A 10,441-nucleotide genomic window follows, 5' to 3' on the forward strand; every position below is an offset into this window, starting at 1 on the left:
ATGACTTAATCTTAGTGTTGATCTTAATTGGTCTGTGTTCTACACGCAGGAAGGTGCTCACCTGACAGCCCAGAGTAGAGGTGAGCCTCTTCCAAATGTGGTCTCTACATTCACAGTAGAGTCTCACCAGGGCCTTTGTCAGGAACAAGTCAGTCTGTGTCTTTTGGTGGGACTTCAGATCATTCAGATTTCTATTTCAACTAGGGAAATGTTCTCATCTTGCTAGGAATAAATCTTTAGGCCAGAAAATTATTTTTATTTCATTTTCATTTTCAAAATTAAAATAATGCTCAGCATAATTTAAAATTTCAACTGTCTTAAAACATTCGAGGACTAATTGTATCAAGCTAAATAAATCTAAAGCTGTGTCTCTCTGCTGTAGTTACACTTGGCTATGACATTTCTACTCTATTATTTTTCATGATCTTATATATTTCCTTACTTTCACCTGATTCTAGTGGAAAATGTATGTGGAAGCATCACGGATTTCACAGTGGAATTTTATTAGATTCTGTGGCTGTCGCTTCTCAATGCCTCATTAGTGAAGAGGTGGCCTTTTTGAAGCTGGCTGCCAAGCGTCCTGCTGATTTTATTCCCTGCTGGCATGGTTGGATCTTGACAAGGGCAGGAAGGAAAAGAAAGGAAAGCTATCTGTGACCCAGAGGACTGTGACTTTTGGGGGAAAATGTTCCCAATGGGACCTTCCTGACTGAACTCCAAAATTTGTACGCATGTTAAAATAACATTGGATTCACCTTTCAAAGTAGATCATTATTTTTAAATACAGATGTGAAACATAAGCTTCTGCTTATGTTTACAACATGTATAAAGACTAATGCAGAAAAGAATGAGAATATTCCCATTTTATCTATCTTGTAGGGAGAGGAGGTGTTTAATTGGGATTCACAGCAAGAAATTTAAGGAACAGAATTTCCCATGTAGTTATCCAATCTCTTGTTTCAGGGTGATGCCCTTCCATCATCGCAAACAAGTGTTCCCACCCTTTGATATGTGCTAGTAGAATATTTGGTCATAGCAATAGTAAAATATGTTTCTTGTTTTACTTTGTTAAAAGGAAATGCATCACCTAATGTACTAGTTCTGGATGAAGCTTACAGGTTTACAGGGAATTCCTGATAAGAGTGTTAACAACGAATTCCATGGTTACTTAATAGTGAGCTTAAGCTTTGATCTTAAAATGCATACCAGATGTTCCCACTAAAGTATTTTGACTTCTTTATTTTTTCAGTTATATTAAAAAAGGTAAGTTACACCTTAAATATAGAAAGACCCACTAAAGCAGACATTGCTATTATTGGAGTTCTAGTTCGATCACTGAATTCTTTTCCTTCACATCACTAAATAGAGCAAAAGTATGAGATACCTTACATAACTTACAACATGGGTTCTAACCCATCAAAGGATCACCATGCAGATTGGAAATGGAATCTCTAGAAGATGAATGAGTAGTTCTGTGTATTTTTTGATGTATCTATAGTTAAACATTTAAGTATAGCAAGTTAAACCTCGAAGTCAGAGTTCCCTCTGCTGCCAAGTGAAGATAATAGTAACTGTTATGTCTGCTTCTGTGATTTGTACTGATGATCATATGAGAAATGTTTATAGAATTAACTCATAAATGACGAAGCATTATAAATATGTGCATGATTCTTATTACTATTATTTAGATTTATAATTACTTGAAGTCTCCTTTTTTCTGTAAAAAATTAGAAACTGTACAAAACTAATGATTTAGTATCTGTGAATGGAATTAGTCATAAATTCGCCAGAGTCCTTCCCTTTCCTGCTCATGGTCCAGCAGGGATGACCACCGGTAAGAATGCGCTGTGGTAGATGCTGAGATGTGGAGCGTACGGGTATTGGGACAACAAGGCAGCTGAGGAGTATCTCCTTCCTCATCTTCCACATAGCAATTCAAACTGGTTGTTAAGAAAATATATGGGACATCAAACTTGCCCTTTGAAAAGCCATTTTTTTATTCTAGGGAAAGCCTATGTACATTATATTATCCCATTTCCCTTTATTTTCTTTATTTTAAAGAAAAGCTGTCAAAGGAATTTTAAGTAATCTAAATAGATTTTGAAATTTCCCTTTAAACCTTCTTCATAGCTTTCTTAACAACTACTTTTAAGACTTTTCTAGTTTTAAAGCTATTCAATGAGGACAAAACCCAACTTTGGAAGCTATGAACATATATCTCTTGTATGGGAGGGAAAAGTTTCCCTTGATCCTCTTAGGGTCTCTCGCTGGGTCTGAAAATTAAACTGACAAAGACAGATTTACAGGAGAAAAATATATACGTCGACTTCATGTAAGTTTCACGTGACACAGAAGTCTTCATAGGGAAGTATAGGCCCAAAGAAACAGTTAAATGTGAGTATTTTTATGCTATGTTTGATGAAGAGTGGACAGTCCTGTAGAAATATGACAGGTCAAAGGGTATGAAGTAAGTATAGCAAATCGGGGGAAATTTAGCAGGGCGTTTGCTCAGATTTGCCTTGGTGTCCGTTTGTCTTCTGACGTAGCCAATGAGGTTTATCTGAGGCGTGATTATTGCTAATTGAAACCTTTGTCTTCTGAGATAAGAATGTTCCTTTCCTCCGGGTATGGGGGGCCACCTCACATGAAGTTTTTATGACCTGTTTCTGAGGAGAAGGGCAAGGGGGAAGGTCAGAGTGACTTTCTTGCTTCTGTTATTTTCTCACATTTCTTCTGCTTAAAATAGTCAGTATTCCAAGGCACCCTATTTTGGGGTAACTTGTGCTAAGCCCCATCACTCTGAGTAGAAGCAAAGAATTTGAGGCTGAAAACGTACCTCCCAACTCAGTCTTTAAGAAAATCAGTCCCATTTCCATCTATTTTACTTCTATCTTTGGAGCGTTTATCAGTTTTCTGCTGGCTATTGGAGGAGGGGATGGGAAGCGTGCAGGAAATAAGCAGCATGCTGTGGGCCTCAAGGGCCTTAGTTTTTGTATTTGTAGAAATGGATATTAGCAGTGTAAAACAGAGGGCCATAGAAAGTATGTAATGATGTATTTAACTGAATATAACCAAGTGCTAATTCAATTTAACCAAGTGTTTACAGGCAACTAGTGTTACAACCGCTATCTATACAGATTCATTTTCATCTAAATTGTAAAATAATTAAAATTTATTTTTGCTATCTTTCCCTTCTATCAATATTTTGCATACTTACTTTTCCTGTTCCTCCCCTACTCTTAACTTTTACTTAGATCTTTAGTGATCAGAATGAATCAGGCTAAATTTCCAGTATGAAGGCCAACATTTTGCTCTGGTCTCTTCCTCCTGATGCTCCTTTTTTGTCAAAGAGCTTTTTCCCCCCATTTTATAACTACAAATTTGGAAAATAAGAAACTGAAACTTTTACACATTTAAGTTAATTCAAAAATTTTAATAAAGTGATAGTTCTGGATATTTCCAAAACCATTCAGTGAAATATGAAAATGCTACTGCTGAGATTTTGTTTTCATTAAACCTTGCTAAAAGTTGCTTATATTGTACTGCCGAATAAAATTGTCCCACTGTGTATTAAAGGCAACGTAATATGGGCAAAATTGCAGGTTTGTAATTCCAGTTTTTAAATTAGACAAGAAAAAAAAATACCCCTCTGCATTTGTTAATGAATGTATATCATTATACTCTATGTTCCATTTTCTTCCTCTTTTATCCAGACACCTCCAGAGAATTCTTCAGACTCTTGCTTTTCCTTTTTTCCTACTGTAAAACAACATGCCCTGTTTTTGAGGAGACTTTTTATGGGATAATTTTAAACCTATTTTTTTCCAGTGGGATAGTGAATGCATTGGTGCTTTCTCTATTCAGTTTATCTCTTGTTTACAGGTTTATGGGAAATGAGATTATCACCATTTTCAATCCTCTCTGTATTGTAGTTTCCTTGACGACCAACAGAAATCCTTTACTGATTTAGTAATGGTGAATGGAAAGGTTGAACTGAACTAAAAGTAGGGAGAAATCAAGCCGTTTCTAGGTCATTCCTGAATTTATTCATTAGGTAGTAAAATGGCTAAACTCTACGTTTTAATATGTTTGTATATGATATTAATCTCACAATGAAAAACTGCTTTCTGGGACCGTTATGCATTACTCAAAATTCCCTTTTTAATTAACTTACATGATATAATTTTCTACAATCATGTAACAGTTTTATAGGAAACTAAAAGAGATAGCCTTCCCTCCTTCACTTATTTATACTATGTCGTTATTTACTTGGGAAGAAAAGATCATAAACCTTCTGGGCTCAAGATTTATTGCTCTATAAAGACTTTCAAAGAAATACATCCTCTAATTTTGGGAAGAGTGTGGTTCATATCACAGAATTAGAATCTTGTCAGGTACTTTCCTGTTTTCGAATTTTACCAAATAGTTGACTGAATCATGTCATAAATGCAGTGATCACAAATTCTGTAAAACTCATAATGTCTTGATCACTAATTATTTCATTTATAATGTACGCCTTAGGTTTCTACCATGTTTAAAATTCTGTATTTGTTTTTGTTGTGTTGTTGAAACAGTAACAATTAGGTGCTACACAGTCTTATTGATTAATATGAGATGACTCCAAGTAGCATAAAAATGACACAAATCATTATATTTTAGTCATTTTATTTTAGGAATAAAATAATAACACTAGTTTCCGAGCTCCATAAGGGAAGAGAGCACATCTGCCTTATTCACATTTGTTCTCAAAGGGTTTTTGGTACAGTGCCTGACGTTTGAGAAGGGTTGAGAAAATTTTTTCTGAGTGAATGAATGGAAGGATTTTTATTCAAAACATCATAACTAGACTCCTATATGTTCTATAACTGGAAGGCTTTCCCCCTATATGGACTGGAATAGAGCCAAATACCATGCAAACACATATATATTCCATCAAGAAAATAAAAATACTACAAAGGTTTTTAGAATACAAAGGGTTTTGTCTACAGGACTACTAATCATTGTAACCTGGTAAAGATTGTGTTACTTTACTACCCAAAATATTAAAGGAATGAATTACTTGTTTTAAAATAACTAATGTCTATGAAATAATTAAATATATTTCACTGGCTATCATCAGCTTTTTTGCATATTATTTTCTTAGGAAATATTAAGTCCATGCACAAAAGCATATGTACAGGTCTTAATAGCATTAGGTTAGAAACATCAGGGCTGATGTTTTAGATTTGTTCTGTCATAAGGTTTAATCAACATTAATCTCTTCCTTTTAAGTTATTATTTTTGAGCAAAGGACTTAGAAATTAATTAAAATGGATTTGTGTTTGAACTACAAGAGCAACATTAGGAAAATTTTATGGGAAAAATGCCATTAAATTTAGCTAAAGAACTTAGCTTTCCAGGGCACTTTACGCTGCCTTTTTAATGAATGACCCACTGAGATTTAATTTATACCAGCTCTGCTGTGCTGTCACAAGCAGCCATTATGTCTCTAAAGCATGAAGTTAATGAAATAATGCCTATTTGGAGTTGGTTATTACGTGCACAGAGATTTTTTTTCTTGTTTAAAGCTAATTAACATGAAAGACAACTTGACCATTTTAAATGAAATGAGAGGGAAATGAGAGTGATATGTCCACAATGAGGCAGACAATGGAAATTTTAGCTGTCAAAGAAAAGTGGGAACACACAAACACTTCAAATTATGCTAACTTTGAGAAAAGAAACATCTCTTCAGGGAATTTTTAAACCAAATAGTGTCAGCTAAAAAAACCTATTCTTTACCAAAATTTAGCCTAATTCTCTATTTATATTGTGTATGTGACTCATGATATTATAACATTAGTTTGGAAAACCGGCAAGAAATCCACTGAAGATAAAGGAGCACATAAATGGAAATAATGTTTAGATGTGTAAGAACACTTCTCAATGTAGCCTTTTATATCTGGGTCTTAGAAGAGGTCTTAAAGGGTCCTTGGAAATGTTGAGATGGAGAAGCAGTCACAAGAAATTTTATTTTTATGTGTCCTTTATTACGGGGCTGATAGATTCTTCCTAATAAAGACTTGAGAGCAAAGCTTTCTCAGCCTCTGAATTCTGGAGCACCTCAGTTTTCGCTCAGAGTTGGAGTTAGGAGACCACTAAAAATGTTTCAAATTCTTCCACAAAAGGAAGCTAAAAGTAAAGGTGAAAATTCCTTTGGGATGTCCAGAGAGTTGTGAACTCCTATAGTGACACAAATCATTATATCTTAGTCATTTTATTTTAGGAATAAAATAATAACACTAGTTTCCAAGCTCCATAAGGGAAGGGAGCATATCTGCCTTATTCACATTTGTTCTCAAAGGGTTTTCGAATTTTACCAAATAGTTGACTGAATCATGTCATAAATGCAGTGATCACAAATTCTGTAAAACTCACAATGCCTTGATCACTAATTATGTCATGTATAATGTACGCTTTAGGTTTCTACCATGTTTAAAATTCTGTATTTGTTAGGGTGGACAAAAAAGTCGCCTGGCACCAGTGTTAGAATCAGATTTCTGGGCCCCACCCCAGTTGGGAGGTCTGGCCCAGGAGTCGATACCTCAGGTGGGGTTCTGATGCAAGTGGTCTTCACCCTACTTCTTAAGAAACACTGGCCTAGAAGCAATGCTAAGGAGGTCAGAGTAACTTGGACACTATCCAACACTGATCAAAATTTATATAATTTGTGATGGAAATAAAGCTCTCCTCCAAATTCTGTTGCTCCTTCTCCAAGCCACAGAGTAAAGAAAAGGAAGTGATGGCAGAGAAAGAAACAGAAGCAGTTAATGAGACTGCAGGACCTCATCTGGAACTAAAGCACCCACCAGTTGGAAAGAAAGAGCCTCACACACTACGAATTAACAGAAACAGTAACGGTACCGCAGGTGGATTAGGGCTCTAACAAATATTAGGTAGAGTACTTGGGTCAAAATCTTTGAAGCTTTTATCCTGCTGTGTAATGGTGTCAGGTTTGATACAGCTTGGAGGAAATTTACCCTTGAAAGCACTTAAATGATACTAATCTTTTGTTTGTGTGTTTGTATTAAAAAAAGGAAGATGGGGCGCCTGGGTGGCTCAGTTGGTTAAGCGGTCTGCCTTCGGCTCAGGTCATGATCCCAGAGTCCTGGGATTGAGCCCTGCCTCGGGCTCCCTGCTTGATGGGGAGTCTGCTTGTCCCTCTCCCTTTGCCCCTCCCTCCCCCTCGTGCTATGTCTCTTGCTTTCTCCTGCTCTCTCTCAAATAAATAAATAAAATCTTTAAAAAAAAAAAGAAAAAGGAAGAAAGTTGATATAAGACACCTTCCTGAATTGTCACAAAAAAGTGGAACCACTTTAAATTACATGCATACAGGGGTGCCTGGGTGGCTCAGTCGTTAAGCGTCTGACTTCGGCTCAGGTCATGATCCCAGGGTCCTGGGATCGAGCCCCCTGCTCGGCGGGAGGCCTGCTTCTCCCTCTCCCACTCCCCCTGCTTGTGTTCCCTCTCTCGCTGTGTCTCTCTCTGTCAAATAAATAAATAAAATCTTTAAAAAAAAAATTACATGCATACAAGTATCATAATATGTCCTTGGCATTTTCTCTCTAAAGTACACCTAATTCACAAAATTTTTTAAATTACCTGCATATCATGTATCAAATACATGCTTTTGGATAGTTTCATCCCACATGCTTTTAAATGTTGGCTTGTCTTTTATTTTTTCAATATAGTTTTTTATTTTGGAATACTTTTAGATTTTCAGAAAAGTTGCAAAGATAGCATGGAGGGTTCATAAACCTCTCAGTTCTCCTACCATTAACTTTTTACACAACCTGGACACGTTTATCACAACTAAGAACACTGGTGCATTATGATTAATTTGAACTACAGGATTTCACTGGTTTTTCCACCAATATCTTTTTCTGGTCTGGGACCCAATTCAGAATACCATATAGTATTTTGTCATCATGTCTCCTTTCATCTTCTCTTGTCTGTGACAGTTTCTCAGTCTTTCCTTGTTTTTAATGACTTTGAAGGTTTTGAGGAGTATTGATTAGGTATTTTACAGAATGTCCTTGAATTTGCGTTTGTTCTTATGTTTTTCTCATGATTGGACCAGGGTCAAGAGTTTTGGGGGAGAATACTACATGATCAAGTGCTATTTTCACCATATCATATCAGGGGGTACATATTATTAACATGATTTATCACCAGTGATCTTAAAGTTGATTAGCTGGTCAAGGTAGTGTTTGACATATTTCTCCACTGTAAAGTTATTTTTCCCTTTCCCTATTCTATTTTTTGGAAGCAAGTCACTAAGTCCACCCCACCTTCAAGGAATAGGGGAATTAGACTCCATTTTCTAGAAGGGAGAGTATCTACATAAATTATTAGAAATTCTTCAGTAAGAAAGATTCGTCTCTTTTTCTCCATTTGTTTATGTCTGTATAGACTCATAGATATTTATTTTATACTTTGGATTATAATCCAACACTACCTTAACTATTTGTGTTGTTCACATTGTTCTAGCTTTGATCACTGTGACCTTTCAGGTTGGCTCCTTTGTTCCTATAACATGCCCTCCCCCCCTTTTCCTTAATAATTCCTTACTTCCTGGCTCTGTAAGATGTCACAGGTCCACCTTGTATTTGCCTGCCCCATCCATGAAATCAGTTGGCTTTGATTTTTCACCTCATAAAAACAATGAGTAAATGTATTTGGCTTCCTGTTTATAATACTTTGCGCAATAGCATGAATGCTTTTGGGGATCCTGACGGTACCGGCCCAGAACAAAGCAGCATTTTGCTAGGTGCATTACACTGGACAAAATGTAATGAATGCTCTTAACTGGCCTGAAGACACTGTTAGGAAAGTGATGAAAGAGACACTTTCAGATGGATTGCACATTTTCCTTTTCACTTCCTGTGATTATGTAGAAATAGTTTGGCGAGAACACTGTGGGGAAGGGCGGTGGTTTTGTTACCAACCTCACACAAAATCAGGCTTGACCTTGTTCTTTGTTTTTTTTTCAGCAACCTAAGTTTCCATGGTAAACAACATTGGCCCCAGACTCAAAACAGCTGGGAACGATCTTCAGCAAAAAAATAAAGAGAATAATTTATTGCTTTATTCTTTCTCTTTCCCTCATCTCCCATTATTACTTGATTAACATGTATTAAAACTTCTGTTTCTTCCATTATTTCAGCCAACAAATCCAACTTCTTGATGTTCTTATCTTTCTCAGCATGTTGTATCCAAAACAAGTAGAGACTAGTCTCAGATTCTTCCTACCTTCTGGCACAGCTGGAAATTAAGTCAGAGGCTGACTTTGCCTCCTTTGTCAGGCCTCAACATTTGGGAGATGTAATGACTGCACAGTATATAGGTTTGAGGGGTGAGCGTCCATTTAAAAAGTGCCTTCGGTCACTGAGCCGCCCCTGAGGACTCTGCAGCCTCCCCGCTGAGCCCCCTGGCTTCCCCAAGCTCCTTGCCCCCGCACCCCCCTGCCCCTGCTCCTGCCTCCAACCCCTGCCTTCCACAGGCCCTTTCCACAGAGGAAAGAGAATCCTACGTCAGCTATCCAGATTCTCCACTCTTTCTATCCCTTTGCTGATGCAAATAAGGGTGATGATCTGTTTCCTGCTGGCACTGAGGGTTATATCCATAGAAGAATTCAACAGAGAAACGGTAGGAAGACGCTTACTAACTGTCCAAGGAATGGCTGGTGATCATGATAAAAAGAAACTAGTGAAGGCGTTTAAGAAGAAATTTGCCCCCAGTGGTACTGTAATTGAACATCCAGAATGTGGAGAAGTAATTCTGCCACAGGGTGACCAGTGTAAGAACATAGGCTGCTGTCTCCTAGACATCGGACTGGCTAAGGATGATCAGATGAGGTTCGTGCGTTTTAAGCGCTTTTGGCTCACTAAGCGTAAGTGAGAATTTCCCTGCAATGAGTAGAATTTCCCTTCTGTCCCTTGTCACAAGTTTGAAAACCTCATAGCTTGTATAATGTAACCATTCGGGGTCTGCTTTTAATTTGAACTAGTATAACTCCTTGTTGCAATAAACTGAAAAGAGCCATGCCAAAATAAATAAATAAAAAATAAAAAATAAATAAATAATAAATAAATAAATAAAACTAAAATAATAAAATAAATAGTACTTTCCTATAATGGTTTTATCTAAGGAAGATAGGGAGGTATTGCCTCCGATAGGTATTAGGAAAAACAAGCAAATGAGCAAGTGAGGTAAATATACCTCTGAACAGCAAAGGAAGCCATCAACAGAATAAAAGGCAACCCACTGAATGGTGGAAAATATGTGCAAGTCATATATCTGATAAGGGGTCAATATCCAAAATATATAAAGAACTTGTAGAACTCAATAGCAAAAAACAATCCAATGAAAAATTGGGCAGAGGAACTGAATAGACATTTTT

General features: G+C 36.7%; 1 pseudogene; it reads left to right on the plus strand.

Annotated features, from left to right (window-relative positions):
* The first annotated feature begins 6,781 nt into the window (after positions 1–6,781).
* Positions 6,782–9,939, plus strand: LOC116630279 (annotated as a pseudogene).
* The last annotated feature ends 502 nt before the right edge of the window (positions 9,940–10,441 follow it).

The sequence above is a fragment of the Phoca vitulina genome, unplaced genomic scaffold (genome assembly GCF_004348235.1).
Source record: "Phoca vitulina isolate PV1807 unplaced genomic scaffold, GSC_HSeal_1.0 scaffold3, whole genome shotgun sequence".
In the NCBI taxonomy this organism is placed as follows: Eukaryota; Metazoa; Chordata; class Mammalia; order Carnivora; family Phocidae; genus Phoca; species Phoca vitulina.